At 32.6% G+C, this 23,274-nt stretch overlaps 1 pseudogene; it reads right to left on the reverse strand.

Moving 5' to 3' along the window:
• LOC149252984 (UDP-glucose 4-epimerase-like) overlaps positions 1-20,822 on the reverse strand; it is a 93,732-nt pseudogene extending 72,910 nt beyond the window's left edge.
• Between the last annotated feature and the right edge of the window lie 2,452 nt (positions 20,823-23,274).

Genomic DNA, 23,274 nt, shown 5'->3' on the forward strand with positions numbered 1-23,274 from the left:
TCCCTTTGTTTTATAATATCAATACCTTTAGGGTTTATATACCTTTCATTTATAATATTAATCCCTTGGTTTTAATATTATTCTATTGGGTTTATAATACCTTTGGGTTTTAGACTTAATCCCTTGGGTTTATTATTCCCTTCAGTTTATAATATCAATATCTTAGGTTTATTTGGTTCATATTCCTAGGGTATAATATTATTGATAGGCTTTACAATATTAATCCTGGGGATTAATATAAATACCTTGGGTTTACAATCATGGTCATCCATGGTAAATGATGGTCCATTGTCACAATGTGCTAAAAATTGTCTCAATATGAAAATCAACCATAATTAACCATGGTCAACCATGGTCCAACATCACATCCTGAAAAATATTGTCTCAGTATGAAAATCAATGATTGTAAATCATGGTCAACAATATTTATTTTAGGGTTTTTATACCTTGTGTTTATAATATATATCCCTTGGGTTTAATATTATTCCCTTGCAATGAGACACTGTAGATATTGGAAATAGAGAGAAGCAGGGTCTGACAATTACATCTATATCAAGAGTGAAATCAATAAATGGTTTGGAGATTTCATCGCCTTTTTCATTTCAATGTTATCCAAGAATGTAAGAAAGTGTGAGAAGGGATTGGTTGGAAAGCGTGAATGATTATGATCATTATCCTGATGATTTGAATTGGTGCAACATTTCTCATTAGTCTCAGTGTGTTTTGGAAGAGGCTAGCGTTTAATAATTGTGGTTGGGTGGAGTGTTTAAAGTTGAATTTTGTATCAATCACATCTAAATTTTTGTTTGATTTTTATTAAATGCTTATTTCATAATTACTTCAGAATTATTTATTAAATGATTATTAATATAATTGTTTTTTAATCTATTATCTATTATCTACTACTATTATTATTATTATTATTATTGTTATTTTTAATTATTATTTTTTAATATAATATTAATTATTATTAATACGATTTTTATATTTATATTAATATTATTGATAATAACATTAATGACATTAATTTTTAATATTATTGACAATTTATATATGCATTTGATATGGGCTTATTGTTATTTATCAACCACATTTATTAATGTAGTTGTGCTAGTATTTCAAAATAAAACTTACAAAGATTCCAAATATGCATTTATTTTATATTACAAATATATATTTATTATAAATTTAACATGTGATATGAAAAACTAATAATAGAAATCCTCATAGCTATTTAAAATCTATTAATTGATATAAAAAATATTAAATTTAAAATATATTAGAATAAAGTTAATAAATTAAATATATTAAAGCACATTATAAAATTATATATTAAATATAATTAATCACAAATATTATGTTATCTCATTAAACATCTTAATTGGCTTAGATATCAATTCTGATATGTCTTAAGTGGGACCTAAATACCATCATATTGTATAATTTGAATTTAATTTTTATTCAAAAATATGTAATAAATTTAAATCTAAATGTGAGGCATCATTTCTTAATTCTAAATCATAATTAAATTATAATTAAACTAGTTGTGGAGGGTGATTTTAAGAATGTTGCCATTTATTACAGGAACAAAATCTAAGGGTTTTTCCACGTAATTGTTGTAGGACAAAGAATTTTTTTCCAAACTAATTGTAATAGTCCCCAATTAGACGATGCTCGAGCCAAAATTGTATATGTATGGGACAAATGTGAGAGACATATAGGTGGAATTTGAAAATCACAACGCGACTATTACCCCACATTTATCACCCATAAAATGGACCTTTTTATTGGTTCGCCTCCATTGCTCCTTCAATGTTTGAATTATGAGAACTGTAAGGCAAATAACGAGTGTTATTGGTATGTCTTGGGTTTGTTCGTGTAATCAGGTCGTGGCCATTGTATCAAAGTGTAATAATAATAACATTGCATTTTAAGTCCAGTTCACCATGTCTTATTCTATTCCCAATAATTTAAACCTATATGAGGTATAATTAACATTAATTTACATTGAATATTTGATGTTTACGTATTGTTCAATTTTCCATAATGAGGAAAATGACTAGTTAAAGTTCTGATATATCTGGATCCAAAAATGGGCTACACCAAGTAAGTAGATCTCGTATCTCCAAATGGATTGCCATCTTCAGATACTAATGAAAGCCTAAGATTATGAGGCTCACTTTTAATATCTGGGCACTTTTCCTCTATATTCCTAAACTCATATCTATATGTAGGCATTCAAAAAACAACATCTTCACTTCTATTCGTTGTATGGTAATCCATAAGTTCTATTCCACTTTTGCACCTAAAGAATTGTCTCAGACATGGAATCATGGGAATATAACGAAGAACCTTGTGAGACACATTTTTTGATACTTCATTGGTTTGATATCTACTCTCATCACGTTTTTGACATTTTTCTTTTAATGCATTTTCTCTATAATAGAGAATATTATTATTACAACATGCATGAATAGTTTAATACACCATTCCAATATATTTCATAATGGCATGTAAATCTTACTATGCATGAGGTAAAACATGTCATGGGGGTAAAAAAAATCACCTAATAGTCTACAATATAAAAATAAATTAGTAGTGGTTAACGTACTAAACAATATTATTCATACATATTGCATCAAAAAGTTTTAAATCAATGAAATGATGCATATCATTATATTAAAATTTAAAAAAAAGGAAAAGGTAATTTCTTTATCATGTATATAGTACTAAATGTAACAAAATATATGGCATACCTTGGAGTTGTATGACACATGTGTTTGACAAACCCTTCACGACCTTTAAGTTGACCAACAACAATACAACACATAAGCGACATGTCTTTGAGCCTTCATAAAGAGGTCCAGTTGTCAACTCTAGTATAGGTAAATCAAAATCACAATCATCATATAGGTTGTCATCATCATTCATTCACATTATTAAATGTCTCATGGATCAATCTATTTGTCCCATCTTCTTCAACTATGTTATCAACATCATTATTGTCTTCCATAGGATCATTATCTTGATCCTCAATATTAATCTCTCCATGTTCTTGAACAAGCGCTTTTAATGCTACCATGTCTTCCTCATCAATCAATGCCCTAGCAGGTTCTTACTATATAATTACAATCAATAAAGTAATATTAGCAGACATAGAATGAATTAAAATGTCGATATAACAATAGTTTACAAATATAATATATAACGAAAACAAACACCACAAAGAGAAAGAGAAAGAGAAATTAGGTTAGACGAAGAAACAAAGACAATAAATCAATGGCGATGCTTTTGTAATTCATCAAGATATTTAAGAATATGGTGAAAAAATCTAAGATATATGTTACTTTTGTTGACATATAAGAAGTGAGACAGTTTCTGAGATATATAGTCATGACCATAATAAAAATATTTTGATGCTATGCTCCATTCATCATTATAATGTCATATTTTTCATAATGTACTTTAAAATCTTATTAATAATGATCCATTAAAATCTACAATTAACCTCTAAATCATGTATGTCCAAATTACCCCCTTAAACATAGATATACCCCCTAACACATTAACCACGTTCCCCTAAGTCCTTAAAACCCTATCCCCTAAGCCCCTAATGCCTAACCCCTAAAATCTTAAACAATAAACCTTTATCCCTAAGCCCATTATGGAATTAACCCCTTAATCAACCCTAAAACAAATAATCAAATAATATTTCTTGTCCACATCAAGGTGACAACATTGTTCAAACAACTCAAAAAGAATATTATAAAATACATTTACAATAGAAAGATAATACAATTCAAAATACAAAGAAATATAATAAAAAATACAATACACATATAAACATTTACAAAAGAATTCTGTGATACAAAGACATATAATAAATAACTTACAAATGGATAATATTCATGTGTGGCTTCAGCATGTCCATAGTCTCTACAATTCCTTTTAGTTAATTTTATTAAAATTTTCCTTGCCCTCAAGCCCTTGCAATTTCTCCAATGAAAATAAAATTTTCAATCCTCAGAAGCCCTCGATGTCGATTTCATATATCATTCGTCTCCTTGGAAAATGATATGTGATATTTTTTGTCACCAAACTTTAAGAGATGATTTTGTTCAACAATTAACCTCAAAATAAGGCTACAACCTTTCAAGACAATCACAACTAATACATAGAGCATCTATGTCAAAGTTAGATGATGTTAGGGCCTCTAACTTGTTTTCACTCAGAACTTTCCTTAGAAGTTACCAGAAGAAGGAAGAAACTGAGGTAACCACAAACCAATCTTTTAACTATAGGCTCTAGCCAATCTATGACTCAAAGAGGGATCTCTCTATATAATTTAGCTTTATTTTTCTAGGATTTTAGGCTAGTTCTTAATGTTCATTGGGGTTTTGGTTTTGCATTGAAGGTTGGGTGGTGGAATTCTTGGAATAGATGGACAGAGAAAGCTCTTTAAGCCATTGGGCTATCGAGTCAACAAATGGATAGCAGAACTGGATCAATTCATTAAAGGGAATGTTCACAGGGCAAGCTAGCAATGTAAAGTGCAAATATTTAGGTTGAATAGGTGAAATGATCCTAACTAGAGTGAGAAAGCACTTAAGAATCCTCAGACCGGGGTTAAAATGAAGAACATGGGATAATCATGAACAAAGGGCAATTAAGAGTCCTTTTCTATAGATCACAAGGAACTACCTAAACTAAGGAGCAACCAAGGGTTCCTTAACTTAAATTTGTGAAGAAAACATTCAATATGCATAACAATCAAGACATAGTGTAGTTAAGCAATTTTGAGATATCATTCCATGTTATATCATTCAAATTTTTATAGATACAAGTAAGACTGTGGAAAAACTCAAAGAAAAGTAACATTCAACGTGAGAGAATACTTATTTGAACTTTGCTTTACACAAGAATCCAGTGAAATATCTAATCTTTATTCCTTGATCCAGCTAGCTGATCCAACCATTGATACAATAGAATTTTAGACTTAAGAACAAGAAGTCTATAGAAGTGTTTTTGAATCCACACTACATACTTCGATTTTTGAAGTATTTATACAAAAATTATTTACAAAATATCTCAAAACAACTTGAGATTTAATCTAGGAAATACAAATATCTTCTTGCAAGAAGATAGAGACAACTATTGAATTGTTTCATGTTGTCCCTTTTATTATGGTTGTGTTGGCCTTTAGCATTGAAGTGTAACCCTTTATGTTGGCTTGTTGTTGTAGCGTTTCATGCTAGAATCTTCTTCAACTTTTACCATTTCAGCTGATACTCTTTGACCCTGATACTTTTTGACCCTAATGTGCTGTCTTTACCTGTTTACTTGGTTTCCCTCTTTTTATTGTGCAGTAACTTTTTGCAGTAAATTTATCACAGTAAATCTGTCATTGTCTCCCACCATTCTGCATCAGGTAATTTGACATTCATCATTCTCCTGTAGATTTCATCAACCTCAATATATTTGGTAAAATTGCACTTCGTGAGGAATAGATGTTTGATCTCATGCTCTAGGAAAAATAGGTTTTCAAATGTGTTGTACAAAACTTTGCCTATTGGCAATGATTTTATGGATGAAGAGCTAGCTTGTTCCTTAGCACTGTCTGAGTCTATTTCCATAATCCAACTATGTCATGACCTTTTCAATGATAACCATAGGATTGGACAAATATTTCTCCCTCAAAATCTGGAATTTAGCAATGGACATATCAATGGCTATCTGCATATTGTGGCACTTTTCTTCTAAGTTCAGCATAAGGTTCCTTTTGGAAAGGAATTTCCTTATTTCTAAAATAGCCTCAGTCCTATCTTATATATTTAGCTCATGGAGCTCATATCTAGTCTTGCTGTTGAGGAAGTGGATGAATCTATTTGAATCCTCTGGCTTATCTCCCAACTCCTCCTTCACTTTCTGCATAACTTCTGTAGCTATCCTTACTAACTTTTTTTGTTCAAAAATAACCTAGATTAAGGGCCAAAAATCATTGATAGAGTCAATGATATTTGCCCACAGCATTTCCTTGGTTTGCCCAAGTAGTTTCTCAAGTGTTAAGTGTTTCTCTAAGACTTTGATTCTCTCACTCATCCTCTGGGATTTTTTTGCTTCTTCTTTTTGCTTCAGTTGGGAAATTTTGCAGTCAGTTTCCAAACTTGCAACCTCTTCTCTTAGCCTATTCATTTCAGTAGCCTGGATAGACATCTCTTCCATGGATTTGACTAATTTTCTTGCTTTCTCTCATGATGCACCTGTTGCTGATGTAGATTTTGTTATTACTGGCAAGGCTATTGCAAGTGGAGTTGTAGCTTTCAAAGAAGATGCTAGTGTGGATGGCACTGTTATGGAGATTGTACGGATCACATTTGTTGAAGAAGTGGCCACATCTACTTGTTTTAATTGGATTAAATCATCCAAATTATTTTCTGTCACTTTCATCTTATCGTTCAACTTCAAGACTAAGTCCATAAGTTCTTCATGCCCTTGCTGGGCTTTTAGGACTTCCAATGTTTGTGGATGTTGTAACTGGGGTATTTTTAGTTGTTTCTTTAATGCAGCTATATCATTGTTCTTCTTTTTAATGATATTCTCTACAACTTTTATATCCTTGGGATCGTGTCCAAGTTCAATCACTAAGTCCTCTAAGGACTTGATCCTGGTGTCCTTGGCCTGTGAAGAGGCCTTCTCTAACTGGAATTGTGGTGAAATGTTGTTTAGAGAGTTTTGTAGCTGGTGATCAACTATGGCTTTACCTGTTAGGGTGGAGTATATCATTTCTCTAGCCTTTTTTTGCAATTCAATCTAGTCTATGGGATGAATATCCCTTGCCAACACTTCAAAGTCTACCTTCTTGAAATCGGATGTTGTCTTTGGCTGTTGGGCTATAGGCTTGATGAATGACATCTGTAACTTCCCCTCTTTAATTTCAAAGGCTTACATTAGCCTTGTTTTATTGATAGGATTCATCTTTAGGTACTAAGCATAGCTTTGGGCCTTGAGCCTTTTGTTTCTTGCTTTGATTTCTTTGTATCTTTCCTTGTTGTCCTGGTCTCTATCAGCAGGCCTACTCAATGAAGACACTTCCACACTAAGATTCCTTTCAAACATCTGAGTCTCTGATGTGGAAGGCTCTTGCATGCCCTTAGATGGGGTGGTAGGACTGCTCCTGTTTCCTTCTGTGTTTGTAACCTCAGCTGAGCTCTCTGTATCCTCCTGTTCAGAGACAAGATTCATTTTTTTCCTTTTTGCTTGGTTGGTTTCTAGCTGAGCATATGAGGTTTCTCTTGCTAATGTAATGGCCTCCTCCCTACTTCTCTTTAGGTTCTTCTCCTCATTTTCAGGAGTCTGCATAATTGGAGGGGTACTCATGGTTGTCTCCAGTCGGTCTGATTGCTCTGATACCTGCAGGAAAGAACCCTCATCAAGTTGTCTTTCTAGATCAATGAGATCATTCTCTATGTCTACTCTGGTGTTGTCTTGCTCCACTAGGGTACCTTCCACCCATTCTATTTGGTTGGCATATGCTTCTATTTCAAGTATGGGATGGTGAATGAAAGGTTCTAGCTTGACCTTTTGTCTCTTCTTGGTAATGAATTCCAAAGGGTCATATCTCCAAACAAAACTTCTTTGGAACTTCATGTTCTACAATATCAAATATACTTCTTTACTTGCCTCCCCAGAGTTGCATATGAAGGGGCCTAGTTGGTCTTTTATCTTGAAATTAGCCTTCTTATTTGCATTGACAAAGTTTACTTCATCTCCATTGATGATTTGTCTATAATATTCCAATGCAAACAACCTCATTGGGAGGTATCTTGGTAGCTTGTATGGTGCCAGCATGCAACCATAGATTCTAATTTCGGTGTGGTTTTGGTACAATCACCAATCACCCACTTTGGTCTACTTGGACAGTTGGAGGACTCTCTTTATTTTTGGACTGATTCTAGGAGGAGGGCTTCCAGTCAACATTGTCATGACTGGGTGTAAAAATAAATGAATGAAATCAGAATAAGAGTATGGTGACTGATATGGGTGGATCAATGGGGTCCAAAAAATGACTGACCGGGGTTGACCCTTTGTGTCCAGCTTTTGAAGGGTAGAAGGAAACTTCTCTGACTCATGATACAGGAATAGATGGTATAAGGCTAAGAAATACTTGAAAACTCTTTCATTGCTCATTCTAAGGAATTTTTCATGCATCCTATTAGCTATAAATTGGGCATAGTCATAAATGATAGAAGGAGGCTATCCTGGAGTGTAGATGGACAGGAAGGCAAGGATTAACTCATCAATGTATTCACTAGTGGTGTAGCCCAACACACATGATATCATGGCTACAATATTCTGGCCCCATGGAGAGAAAATGACTGATACATATGGAGGGGAGTCCTTAGGGATGTGTTTTTCCTCTCTGATGAAGGTTTGGAACAATTGGGTGAATTTTGTAGAACTAGGCTTCGAGTACTGGTCCAGCAAGTCTCCAATTGAGAGGGGAGTTAGGTTTGGCTACAACATTTCGTTTATGGACTCAGCAGTGATGGTGAAAAGTATGGTTTGGTTCGGGGACATGACTGTTCTTTGACTAAAGATGTAATTAGCATGACAGTAGTGAACAATATTTGGGAAACTATGGACTTGGAGGAATTGGTATCTGGGAAAAATTGATTCCCAAAGGCCAATCTCATCAACATGGTTGAGGTACCTATCCCTACTTTGGCAATGTACTTTGATTAGGGGCTCTAGGGAAGTGGTATCTCTTATTTGGAAATCTTCATCAACTAAATGAAGGTGGTCTAGGTCTAGATGAGGTGTAGAGATGGGCCTTACATCCATTGCAATTGGGAAGCCATACTCAGTTCTTGTGGATTTGAGTGTGGGGGGTAATTTAGAGTTTTTAGGGCAACGATGGTTTTTCAGATGGTTATGGTCCAGATTGTAAAAATTCAAAGTAAAATTGATATTTTTAACTTAATTAACAGTGTTATGAGGGCAAATTTTACTGGAATTTGACAATTGAGTTTGTTTTCCATGGTTAAATACCTGGAGTTGGGCGAAATTTACTATAACTGGTAATTGATGGAGGCTACAGAGGTCCGTAATGTTATGGTACAGAGTGATGAATGAGCTGGACTATCTGCGACATCCATGGATCAATGGCGAAGGTTTGTGAGGGAATTCTTAGTTTGCAAAGGGTCGCAACAACTTTCTGATTTTTTACTAGCGAATGCGTGAAAAGAGCGAAAAGTGGGATAATGGGGCTTTTATAGGAAAACATTAATTTTTTGGTGGGTTCATTGGTCGATGAACAATGTTAGTTTTTTGGTTAAATGGGGGAAGCGGTTTAGGAAGGCCATCGCACCTCTTTTGCAGTGCAGGCAATATTTGGGAGAGGTCCCCTGATTCCATTCATCATTTGACATGTAGCACCGGGGGTGAGGGAGAAACCACCTTATCAAGCAAGTAAAGGGTGGACATTGGGTGCCGTCGATATGATCACGGGCCATTGGATGAGGGGTAAGAATGATTAATGGTGGTCAGGATATGGAGTTGCACGGTGATTTACATATAAAGCTTTTGTTGGAATTATAATATAGGTGTTGTCCTTTATGGCAACTCACTCAGATGAAAGCTCATAGTGAAATAGGTCAAAGAATGAAGAAAGAGAGGTATACATAGGTTCACCTTTTCCAAGCTGCGTATACACACAAGTTTACTAAACAAAAGGAGCGTATACGTAAACACACACTTTCAGAGAAGGGAAAGCGCGTATATCTTGGAAAAACAAAGTTTTTGGTCCAAGGTATTTGACCCAAGGTAATTGGTTTGAGGTATTTGGTCCAAGGTGTTGATCCTAAGTAGTTTTGGTCCATGGTATTGAGAAAGGCCTAAAACTGTATAAGGAGGAGAAGATCATTAGGCTAGGTGTGCAAGTATTTTGAATATCCTATGACGTGTTGGATCATACATGCAGGTTAATGAGCTTCTGATGGTTTGCTTGATCTGATCTAAGGAGGCACATATTTGGCTAATGAAGGTTGATGGACCGGGATCCTAAAGGCTTAAAATTATTATCATTATGTGGTTTGATCTTAAACAGACTAGATCTTAATACTGACGCATGTTTTATTCTGTAAATATGATGATGTTGGTATGGTTGAAGTCTAGAATAGTTGTGATGTTTTGAGTTAACATTTATAGATCTGTATACAAGTTCGCTTTAATAAAAGAGCATATACACATTAGTTCAACATATCAAAGTAGCCTATACATCATAAATTTGAATTTTCATATCTGCACGCAGGTTCCTTTTGGTAAAAGTGCGTATACATGCTGGTTCGACACATGGAAGTAGCGTATACATTATGAAGTATGATGTTTAAAGTTTCAATTGTTTCTGTTTGTTTTTGTAGTGTTCTAGGTTCTGATTTAGGTTCTGGTGAAATTGTTTTGAATGATCAGATTGATTGATTGTGATTTGCTGATGATGGATTGTCAAGTGATTGATTGATTCAGTTGTGATTGATTCAGAAAGTGATGACTGAGTTTTAGTGATTAGTTGATGCAAATGTATTTGATGGTTGTATTGCAGTTATGATTTTCTGAGTTTCAATGTTGTTAATGGGTCCAGTATGAAAATTGGATGAAATGAGACTTTCATGTGTATTGTTGTGTACCAGGAGCATCCAGTTTGAAAATTTATGAAAAGTGGTCCCTAGATGAAGAGAGAAGGTCGTAGCCTTCTGTAGGTTAGCGCCTACGTACTAGTAAACATATCGGTTAGTACAAGAGCTAGGGGGTTGTAGCTCTCTTCCAGTAGAAGTTGGAGAATGAGAGAAGGTTGTAGCCTTCTGCAGGTGGGTGCCTACCTACTAGTATGAGTCTGCACCAGTACAAGATTGTAAATAGATTTTTTTATTATTAAAAGAAGACAGAGACGACAACAACAGGTGGTTTTTACCCACATTGGGTTTCCACCTTATATCTTGGTGTTCATGTGTTTTGCTTATGTGTGATGCTTTATTCTGCTTTTACTACACTTTATAATTAATCTCTGATATACTGGTTTAAGCTTAATACATGATAAATTGTCTAAATCAAAAGTTCTCTACATATACGCTGGTTTCTTTAAGTACAATCACGTGTACAGGCCAATTCACTTCACTGAAGTAGCATATATAAATATGTTTATGAAATAAAATTTTAGATCTAATAATACTGATTCACCCCCCTCTTAGCATTATTTCCAATAGTTTTCGGGGTTCCCATGGGTCTAATCATCGGCAGTATAAGATTAACTTAGAACTTAATCTCATCGTGGACACTTTAACATTGGATTAAGGACTGAGAGTGGGATTTTAATATATTTTGTGCGATATGGGGTAGTCATATAGTTTATAACTAAACTAAGGGGTGGGGTTATTTTGTATAAAGGAGTTAAATATATACAGGTGGGTTTTTCGAGAATTTTATATATTTAATTAAAGAGTTAATATGAGGTGAAATGAGAAGAAGGGGTATTGTACTTAGGTATGTGAAATGCTATGCGCTTTCCATACACTTAGTACTTAGGATAAATATAATTTGGTGGGTTTTTGCATAAAATATGTTTATCAAGGGATTTTCTTAGGAAAAAAGAGTTTAACCTTTAGGAAAAGGGGTTTGTGAGGGGGATGTTAACTAAATCATATTGTGAACCATTGACTTTTCTTTGTTTACCACTTATGCATATTTAACATGTGAATTTTGAACAATGACATAAGTGTTTTTTATGTAATCACATGATATTTATGCAACCTTTCTACTACTTACCCATCTACTTACCCTACCATTTTTCCTTCACTTTATTTGGGTGCATTTAGGCTAGCAAACCCTTGTCAATATTTTTCTTTTTCTTTACATAGCAAGCTATCTAAATATAACCTTATATCATGCAAGGGCTCATATTAAACTGATGAGCCCCTTTTATTCACTCTACCTATCTAATGATCTATCAAGATTACACTATTTGGTCAGATTTTATTCTCTAACTATAAACATAAAATTTAAAACATGAAAGAGCCAAGTTTAAACAATTTGACTATTATGGATTGTGGTATGAGTAACAAGTTGTACATAATCATTTATTATGCATAAAAGGTAAATAGTAGTGGCATTTTTACTTGCACACTTTCATTGTCTCCTTTTGTCTTTTGGGGTTCATATATTTTCATTTTTTTGACCTTTTCATTCTTTTTTTCCTTTGATTATTCTTTTAGGACATATCCTCTTTACATTTTTTAATTTTTTAATATGGAAAACATTTGCAGAAAGCAAATGTATGTACAATATTACAAGGCTTAAACTTAGTCATTCAAAATTATGACTCCTATTGGTATAGGAACCTAACAGTGGCTCCACTTGGGGATGGAATTTACTGGTGAAATGTCAAGAACTTTGTAGATCAGTAGCCTTTGAATTTTTGTTGATGTTACCTTGGAATACTTCTCCTCTATGTCTCTACATTATTGATATTTATGAAAGTAAATCCTTAAAGCTTAGGGCCTTATCTTTGTTCTTCAACTTTAAAAATCACCATCCAATCCAAACTTGACTTTTTGAAAAATGGGATATGTACAATGGGAAATCAGAACCAATATTTAGGTTCAAAATAGTGTTTGAACATTCATCCATTCACTGGTCCACCTTCTGCTTCGATACCATCGATTTCCCTTAGGAAGAAAGCACTATTACCTTTGAAAGCATAAATGACATATGGGCCTTTCCATAGGAAATCAAATTTCCCATGTTTACCTTTAACTTCCCTCCCTGAATCCAACTTTAGGACATTTTTGCCAAGGTAGAAATCTTCAGCCTTGGTTCCTTTGTCAAAAATCTTTTTAATCCTTTCCTGCACAACCTGAGATCTAATGTATACTTCCTCCCTAGTTTGTTGAAGATAAATTGTTTGGTTGATTCTTCTTTAGATACTATTTGGTTCAACCTGCAATTCTTGAAGCAACTTCATCATTGGTGTTCCCAAGGAGGATGGAAAAACAACTTCCATCCCATAAACTAGTTGATAGGGAGAAGTACCAATTGATTTCTTAGTGGTTAGTCTGTCTGCCCATAAGGAATTGAATAGCTTTTTATTCCACGTTTTCTTATTATCCTCTTACAACTTTTTGATGATGTTCACCAGATTTTTATTTGAGGATTTTTCCAGTCCATTTCCTTTAGGATAATAGGTTGTGGAATGGCCCAGGGTTATATGATACTTGTGGCAGAAATCTATCATTCTTTTGGATATAAAGGTTGCTGCATTATCAATAATGAGCTTAGTTGGACACCCCAATCTTGATAGAATGTTGGTTTCAAGGAAGGTTATGATAATAGTGTCAGTGGCTTGCCTTGAACGTATGGCCTCTATCCATTTTGTGAAATAGTCTGTGGCAATGAAGATCCATTTGTGTTGGGCAAAGGAAGGTGGCTGAATTTCACCAATGAATTCTAAACCCCATTGTTGAAAAGGTGTTTCAATAGAGATTGGCTTGAGGGGTAAAGGTAGAAGCTTTTTCTTTCCCTAAAAAAATTGGCATTTGTGACAAGAGGTCACATATTTATTTACATCAGAAAACAAGGTAGGCCAATAGAAACCAGCTCTAAGAATTTTATCAGTAGTGGTTTTCCAGTAAAGGTGTCCTCCACAGTCACCTGCATGAAACTCTTGTAATACTTTGTCAGATTCATCTTTTAATAAGTAGTTGAGAAGAATACCTTCATGATTTCTCCAAAATAAAGCATTGTCTAATATACAAAATTTTAAGGATTTCATCTTTAAAAATATGCTTTTGGTCTTAGATAATTCAGGAGGAGCTTGTAAATTTAGTAAAACATAAATGATATCAGCATACCATGGTGATTCAATAAAGGCCTGGCTGATTAGTGGAGTCACCATCTCCTCTTCATTATCTATTTGTGCAATAAAGTTTATATCCAAGGCCTAACATTTCGATTCAGCCATGAGCTTGGATAAACCTTGGCCCTTGATTAACTTGGTTGGTTTTATTTCTATATCATATTCTAGAATAGTAGCAATCCATTTTCCCCTTTTTCCATCTGGACCATCTTGAATTAGGATGTCTTTGACTACTGAATTAGGAACATAGGCTACTATATGAGAATATAAAATGTATACCCTAAAATCCTTGATAGCTTTAACCAAATCAAAGGCTTGTCTTCCCATTATGTTATATTTTAAGGGGGAATCTCTCAGGGCTTTGTTGAAGAAAAAATATGTTTTTCATAGCCCTTGTCATTTTTCTGCAGTAAAACTGCAGCAATTGTGTGCTCAGAAGCAAAGGAAAATAAGATGAAATCTCTGTCAAATTTTGGACTGGTCAAAACTAGTGTTTTAGTTAAGCACAATTTAATGCCTTCAAAGGATTTATTAGCCTGAAGAGTCCATTTCATGGTCGAACATTTTTTTTAGATATTTTTCAGTGATCTAATTAATTTTGCTAGATTAGAAAATAAATCTTCTAAGAAAGTTAATTTTCTCTAAGAAAGCTTGTAATTCTCTAATGTTCCTCAGATGTTTTATCTATAAGATGGCTTCTATTCTTGCAGGGTCTATTCGGATACCATCTTTTGAGATTATATGACCTAATAACTTTCCTTCTTCTAACCCGAACAAAGAATTCTTGGGGTTCAAATAAATTCCATACTTCCTGCATTTAATGAAAACCTACCTTAGATGATCCAAATGTTAACTATCAGATTTTGAAAACACAGTTATGTCATCTAGACATATCACAAGGAAGTCATGAATTTCTTTGGCAAAGGCTATATCCATATCCCTTTGGGAAGTGGCTTCTGCAGTCATTAGTCCAAAATGAATTTTCACATACATGAATGTGCCCCAAGGAGTAATGTTATTATGTTATATATATTAACTATTTAAAAAAATTAACTATATGAAATTAATTAATTAAGTGACTTTATAATTTAATAAAGTAAATTTATTAAAATTTTATAAAATTAATTTATAATAATCAATTAATATTTTTAATTCACCTAGTATAATTAAATTCCTTTTTGAAAATGTGAATTGCATAGTCATGTCTCTTTGTCCTCTCCTTCCATAATATTTTTTACGCATATGGTAGGAATCATCTTAAATATGTTTCCAATCACCATTACATAATTTGATGGCACATGTCTTACATTACTTAACACTTCAACCATGTATTCATTCATGTAGGCTGCAATAATTTTCAATGGAATATAATATGGGAGAATGGCTATAGTGCATGGCCTCCTTTCATAAAATTCTATCATGCAGTGTTTTCTCTATAACAGAGTAATTAAATTGAAATCAACTTCTTTCATCTCATTGTCCAGTGCATCCTCCAAAATTTAGAAATGTGTTTCTTTGTGAACCACAAAAACCTTCCTAAATTCCCAAAAATAAGAGCGACATCTAGCCTTTCTTCCAAGAAGCTAGTAGACCGACAACATTAAGAAATTGGGGATTCATGTCACTCTCAATATTGTGCAAGGTGAAATCTCGTAATCATTCATGTTGTTATAGTTGTTTTTAAGTTTTACATTGATTGGATTGTAAACCTTCAAGAAAAATTCAAGCTTATCTATTGTCATGCTAGGATGTAAACTAGTAACATCGAGTCTTCTAGTTAGTGGGGAATTCAACTGTTCATCTCACCTACGACAATTTTCTGGTCATCCATGGTATGCATTTTTTCCTATTTTTGTTCCAATTTTGGTTCTTTGGGCCACTTTACTGTTATGCAACTTTGATACATACTATATTACATGTTAAAAATATTAGATCATTTCACAAAGAATGGACTAGCTCATAGTGATCTTTACTCCTTTCAATTACTTTGATTAGAATATGAATATCGTTCTTTTTTTTGCAATAAGAGAATATATATTATTACAATGGGTTCAAAAATTTGTCCTACATTAGTCTTGGATAAATTTAAATACTTCAACAAGATAAATGAAGCATATATATGTGATACTTTTTTTGTTTATCTCCTCTGATCAACTCATTCATGTTGAGTAACCTTCAACACCTAAGGAAGTTGGGACAAAACTAGAGGGATCCTTTTACAAGAAATATACCTTTAAAGGACATTAACTACAAAATGATATGATTACTTTTTATCCACAAGGCCCTACAAGAATTATTCTTAGGATTCAAGACTCTACCGATATAGGTGAAATCTTGAGGGATAGATAGGAGGAAGGAACAACTTATCCTTCATTTATTTTTTAAAATATGTCCTCAATATTATATATCTGTCTCTTCTTTCCATACTACTAAAATTTCCATGGGTAATAACTGAAAGATCCCATATTTGGAATAATTTATTGAGTCCTTGATTGATGAACATAATAAGCTCATACACATTAGGGATCTTAAGCCTTGCATTCCCTTTCCATGGGTAATAACTAAAACATCCCATATTTGGAAGAATTTATTGAGTCCTTGATTGATGAACATAATAAGCTCATACACATTAGGGATGTTAATCCTTGCATTCCCTATGCACTTATAGTGAATGATAATAATAAGAAAAACAAGTAGAGAGAACAAGATATTGATCATGTATATGAAGAGAGTTGTCGATCCAGTAACGAGACTAACATTCTCAAGGGAAAAGTATTTTAGAATAAGAGAACAAAGTACACATATTGCAAAAAGGGTTTCCATCTAAATATTTTTTTATGGTGAAAAAAATTAATCTACTAGCCAAAGTACTTCACTAGCATAATCTAGATGATTAAATTATAGGCAATGTCAAGAAGGATAGTGAAGAAAACCCACCAGAGGATCAATTTATGACTTATTTTTTTACTTTTATTGCTTCATCATATGGTAGATGGATTTTTTAATTTAGTTCCTCTAATTTTATAGCTACCTCAAATAATTATTCTTTGATATCTTCCACTAGTTCTACTACAATAACTTCTTCAATACCTATTTCTGAGGGAGGTCTTAGTGATGATTTTTCATACTATTTGGACTATATTTATAATTAGATTATAGGAATTTATTTAGAAGTCCATTAATATCGCATTAAGGATATAGATAACATGACACAAATGAAACATCATGCTCTACATTCAAATACTAAGCTATTGGGTGAAATTGACAACTCATATGAAACTAGTTTTTAATTTTTTAGTTCTCCATGGCTTCCTAGTAATATTATTAGTAGGTACAATACTCAACTAGTAAACAAAATAGCTCCAATATGATCATATGAGATATATATCGGGATAGACTCGTGATGGTTTTGATAAACGACACTATCCTTCTTTATACCACCTCCATATTGAGATAGTATGCATTATAATTAGAAGTAATATATAATAATTAGAAGTAATAATTATATATAATAATTAGAATTAATATATAATTAGCTATTGTAAGTAATTCAAATTGTCTCCTTCATTCATTAGTTAATTTCCTTGCAATATTTTTCTCTCTTCCTTCTTGTTTTACAGGTATCTACTCTACTATTTCTTCACAATGGGATCTTTTGTTTATGCTTAAAAATAAACAATGAGGTCGCTAGGGTTAAGGACATACCATAATATAGGTAATTAAGTGGTTATTTATCTAATTAGTTAATTTTGTTAATGGTGGTCAACCCTTACTGATATAGTAAACCATTCTCAATTTCGTTAAATATGGTTAATATTTGTTATGAATTAATGTGTATTGTGTTATTGTTATGTTTGAGTTAACAATGTTTATGTGTGGGTATTTATTGTGTGATAAGGTTCAATGGTTATTATCTCATAATGATTGGCATGTGATTGTATTAAATTTCACATGGGTTAGGATGCACGATGTTTCTAAGTTACCAATGCTTAGGGCTTTGAATGGTTATCTTTCTTAAAGGTCAAAATGTTCTAACGGATGATTGTTTAATCGATTGTATGGGAGAGATTATATAGTTTGATTTGGGACATAATTATTAAGGGTTAAACTGTAATAAGGGGTTACAATTCTAGGCAACATAATTTTTTGAGGGATATCATCATTAGAGGTTTATGGTTTAAAATGTAAAGGGTCATAGTGTGTTTGGGACCATAGGGTATGCAAGGTCATAATGGTTAGTGATCTTTAATGTCTCAAGGTATGATTGTGGCATTGGTTGGTGGGTATAATATGCTAGAGGTCGAGGTCTTTTTATGAGGTGAATGTATTAGGCAGTTATTGTGTTATAATTGATAGGGTTCATATGAATTAGGGGTTATAGGATGTATGGAGTCATAGTGATTTGTATTCAATTTTGGGGAGTCATAGTGATTTGTATTCAATTTTGTTTTCAATATTAGTGCATCTGAGGTCATTATTTTAACAATGATAATGAATAGATGGTATTTTCTTCCTTGTGCCATAGTGATAGCTTAGGGTTACATTAAATTAGGGAATTAGTGTATTCGATATTATAGTATGTTATGGAGGAAATTACATCAAAGGTTGTAAATAATAAGGTTCATAATATGTCATGGGGATAGTGTGTTAGGGATAATTTGTAATCATTTATTATTATTGTAGCTATACTATGTTTTGGTTTGTAGTGGTTAGGGGTCACTATGTGTTAATGGATGAAATTTTATGGCATCATAATTTATTTAAGATCATGTGGAGTATTTGTTAAATCTACTATATATTTAGTATGTTCAATTTCATAATGTGTGTAATAGAGTGTAATGTGTTCTAGGTCAACGTAATTGGGGAATAAATTTAATAATGGGCTTTTGGGTTAGGCATCATACTTGTGTGGCTCAGACATAGTGTTCAATGGTTATGGTGTATTTGTGGGTTTTATAGTTCAAGTTCATGGTGTGTTTGGGGTCACTGGATTAGAGGTTATAAGGGCTATCAAGTATGGTGCATCCATGGTAAAAATTATTGTAGATGGGTGATTATGTCAACGATGATCAATATAATAATAGTTAAAATAAAATAAAATTATGACCATTATATCAAGGAATAACTATCTACGGGGATGTTTGAATACTTGTCCAAGGGGATAACAATATCTCTACTTCACTAAGAAACTAGTGCTTTGTTATCTTGCTTTTATCATTATTTTTTATGGAAACAATTATTACTTTCACGTATATTATTCATTATTGGATCACCAATTATTATTTATTCTGTTAATGCCATTATTTTGGATACTTGTTTGGTAGCAATATAAATACCTAATAATAAATCAAATTACAAGAAAATAACATGTCAATGTAACCCCATAATGTGCTTTACTTTAATGGTTTTTCTTATTTAACAATTGGTCAAATAATACATATTAAATATTTTAAATCATTAAAAAATATTCTTAAATAAATCATCATTTAGCGTAATATATTCTTAATAACCTATGAAGATTTATTTTAATCATTTACTCAATGAAATATCCAAGGTAATTTACAAATTAGATCGAGATAAGAAGAGTTTTAAATCATTATATCATATATACATCTTAACAATGGATCTAGAAAGCATAGAGAGGGATTAAACTTATTGACAAATCTTTTTTCGAATTACATAAGTTGAAAAATCATTTGCACCTAGAGATATTTGACCTCTCGTGGCACTAGCAATATAACATCTATACTAGTTCTAGACACACACACACACACACAAATTATGTGAGACTTTTAATTGTTTAAATTAATAAATGGGTTCAATTCCTTGAAGATTCCCTTATGAACATGGATTCTATAGAGTAAAAATCTTAAATTGCAGTTCCAACAAAATTTTGTTGCATTTTAAGAAAAAATGACCAAAAAATATACCTTAAAAAGGTGTTAGAATGTGGAATTGTGAAACTTCTTGAAATGTTTTAACCATAAGAATTTTATTATTTTTTTAAATGATTTTATATAATATGAACATAATTTTTTTACCCATATATAATAGATACATAGTTGACATTGAAATTTTTTACTTAATATGGGCACCAAAATATTTTATTTATGATGGATTTTATTTTTTTCATTATTAATTTCTTTTTAAAATGTTATATATTTGAATTAAATGAATTACAAATGATTTATTATCGCTTCTATCAATGTTTTTTTGTGTGAGTGTGAATATAACAAATTCTATTTGACAAAAAATAATGTACATAACAATTTGCACTATCATGGACAATGCAACCCCATGGATTTTGTTTTTCCCAACAATATTGATCTCTACAAATTTATTCTATCCCATGTTTAGCCTTCCAACCCTATTCATGTTCATCCCTAACTGTAAAGGCATAAACAATTGTAGCATCTCCTGGCCACCTCAAACAGATGTCGACAAGAATGTTCTCTCCTGATGCCTTCTCAAATGTAGTTTCCATTTCAAGAATAGAGATACCATCTATAGTTCCTAAATTACAAGATATACAACCTATGTCACTTGCTTTAAATGGATTTTGACGCACAAAATTATGGCCATAAGCCAAGTCTACCACACCATTTTAATCTATAATCATTGTATATTACATTTTTTGGTAATCATTACAATATAACTTCAGCATTGGTTTCCTACACTCAGCCACTTATTGGATGAAAGGCATGAGGTTATTTGGAATTACCTCTAGATATTTACCAATCTAGCCACTTGGGTGAGCTCCAATTGGGTTCAAGTACATCAACAAAAATACTCTCCACTATATATCTACCTTATAAATATTATGGGATATCATTTCAAGGAAAAACTTAGTGCATCCATAGGGATTCATTACAGAAAGTTAGAATTATTCTAGAAAGGGAATCACCTTGGGTTGGCCATAATTGTAGATAATGGTGAAAAAACCATTTGTATACCATCATAGAAATAATTGAAAATTCTTGTGAAAAAAGCCTAATTTTTTGGCACAGTTAACATGTTCATATAATAACCAAAAACCAGGAAAAAGTTGGAGTACTACATCCAACATAGTAGGAAAACAATTTTGTTGATCATGCCATATGGAATAGAATTAGAGGCATCTATGTGCATTGATGGGTTCTTCTTGATTCCCTTGGATTGATTATCATTCCTAGGTGGGGAATATGTTGAGCCTGTATCTAAGGTTGAGGAGGGATAGTCCTAATCTTTAAATATAAGATTGAGGTAGTCAACCTTAAGAGAGGAGTCATGAACTAAATCTGAGTATGCATCATGTTGAATAAGTACCTAGAGTTCAGTAAGAAGCTATGTGATTATGACTATACAGTTACCCATTCACTAGAAAGAAGTTTTTTTTTTTCAATATGAGATCCATTTTGTAAATTTTTAAGAGTTTTGATAACTAAGCATGCATCTCCCTCGTTGATGAGTTTATGGAAGTCTTGCAATTGAGCCACCCAAAGACCCTTTTCTAGAGTGAAAATTTCCATAGCGTTGTCACTATTGATACCCATAAATATATCTATGAGAAAAAGAGGGTTTCCATTATGGTTTTTGAATATTCCTCCAAAACGAATAAATATTTTATTTCCTTTTGAGGCACAATCAGAATTTTATTTCATGAAGACTTATGGTGGGGGAGATGAAAATTTTGGAAAATTTGTATTACATATTTTAAACACTCATGGAAACTGGATACAGACTGGTTTATATATTCAAATAGTAGAGAGAATGAAATATCCCTCTGGGGAGGAGGGCTAATCATCCACTAATCATCATGGGACAAGGATATATTATCTCATAATACAAATGTTCTGAGTCCAAATGTTTGGATAGTACCTCAAGAGTCATTTAAATTTTTTTCATTCCTTTCCTTCTAAAGGGACTAGAGAATAAATACAAGAGCCAACGTCTAATATTTGTTTACTATAGGACACTTGAACACAATATTTCTTTAGGAAGGGATACTTTTTACTATATCCAAGTGAGGGTGATGATTTTATTGCTTTAATAATTATGCAATTTATGCCCATGGATACTATACATGGGACCATTCCTTAAAGAGATGATTCATTATTTTTAGTTGTTCTCTATAAAGGTGGCAATAGGAGGGGCCCTCAAAGCTTCCTCTTTGGAGGTGATCCCATGCTAGTTTTATTTTGTGAGCTAACATAAAAAGGAAGTGTGCTATATTTGGCCACCAATTTCCATTCCAAATCTATGACCATATTTTATCTTTACGAGGTAAGTTATCTATGATAATGAAAGAGTAAGTGTCCCTTATTGGGAACATTCTTGTTGGCTTTAACCCCATCTTATTTTGTGAGGGCCATTTATTATGGGGATATTTATTTATTAAATATCATGTTCAAGAGCATGCCATTCTTCTTGGGGGATGTCAAACCCCTTTCTTCCTTGCATTTCTAGATCCTACAAGTAGAATTATTGTTGTGAGTCTTCCAGTAGTGTGCCACTTACATTAATATTTTTATTTCATGAGTACTATCAACTTAGGGAAAAGGAGCGAGGATCATTAGAGGAAATTTCAGCCTTAACGCGGCCTCATAAGAAAAAATAATAAAATAATAGTTAAAATAATAAAATAAGAGTTATTAATTTTAGAGGGAAAATAATAACGCTACTTTTCTTAATTGTATTTTTGGCTTATTCCTTATAGGTTTACTCAAATTTAAATTTTACACACTCGTTGGATGTGGAATTAGATTACACATCTAATGAGTACCCATGATGGATACACTTGAGAAGACCCACATTAATAAAAAAAAAATGAAGATACATTAAAAAAACATGTTGAACACGTTGTTTTAATGTATATTCAGTTTTTATCAATGTGGTTCTTCTCAAAAGTATGCAAAATGGGTACCCGTTCGATGAAAAAATTAATTCCACATCCAATGAGTGTCTACACTTGAAATTTGAGTAAACCTATAAGGATATAAGACAAAAATACCATTAAAAACGTAGGTTTTCTTCTTTTCCCTCCAAAATATTTATATCTACCTCATTTTAAATTTAAAGCATTTTGATTAGTTTACATATTATGACATGGAAATTATGTGAAAATTTCATGGGAACTTGTAGGCTAAAAGTTTCTCTACTATTTGGGAGTGAAGTTTCTCCCAAGAATCCTTGCATCTTTTAGGCTAACCCCCATTATGTATTTTCCATAATGAGTACTTTTGGACAAGCTATTTTTTTTTATCTATTAGGTTCCATATTAATGAGTTAGATGTATGTTTAAGGGAGAAAGACTTGGAGACAAGAATTTTCACATGAAATATTTATTGTTCCATATTAATTTCGATAGGTCATCACCTTCGTGGAGTGATCGC

This window comes from Pinus tabuliformis, chromosome 7, assembly GCF_031772625.1.
Source record: "Pinus tabuliformis cultivar Carrire ecotype Pingquan chromosome 7, CPIR1, whole genome shotgun sequence".
NCBI lineage: Eukaryota > Viridiplantae > Streptophyta > Pinopsida > Pinales > Pinaceae > Pinus > Pinus tabuliformis.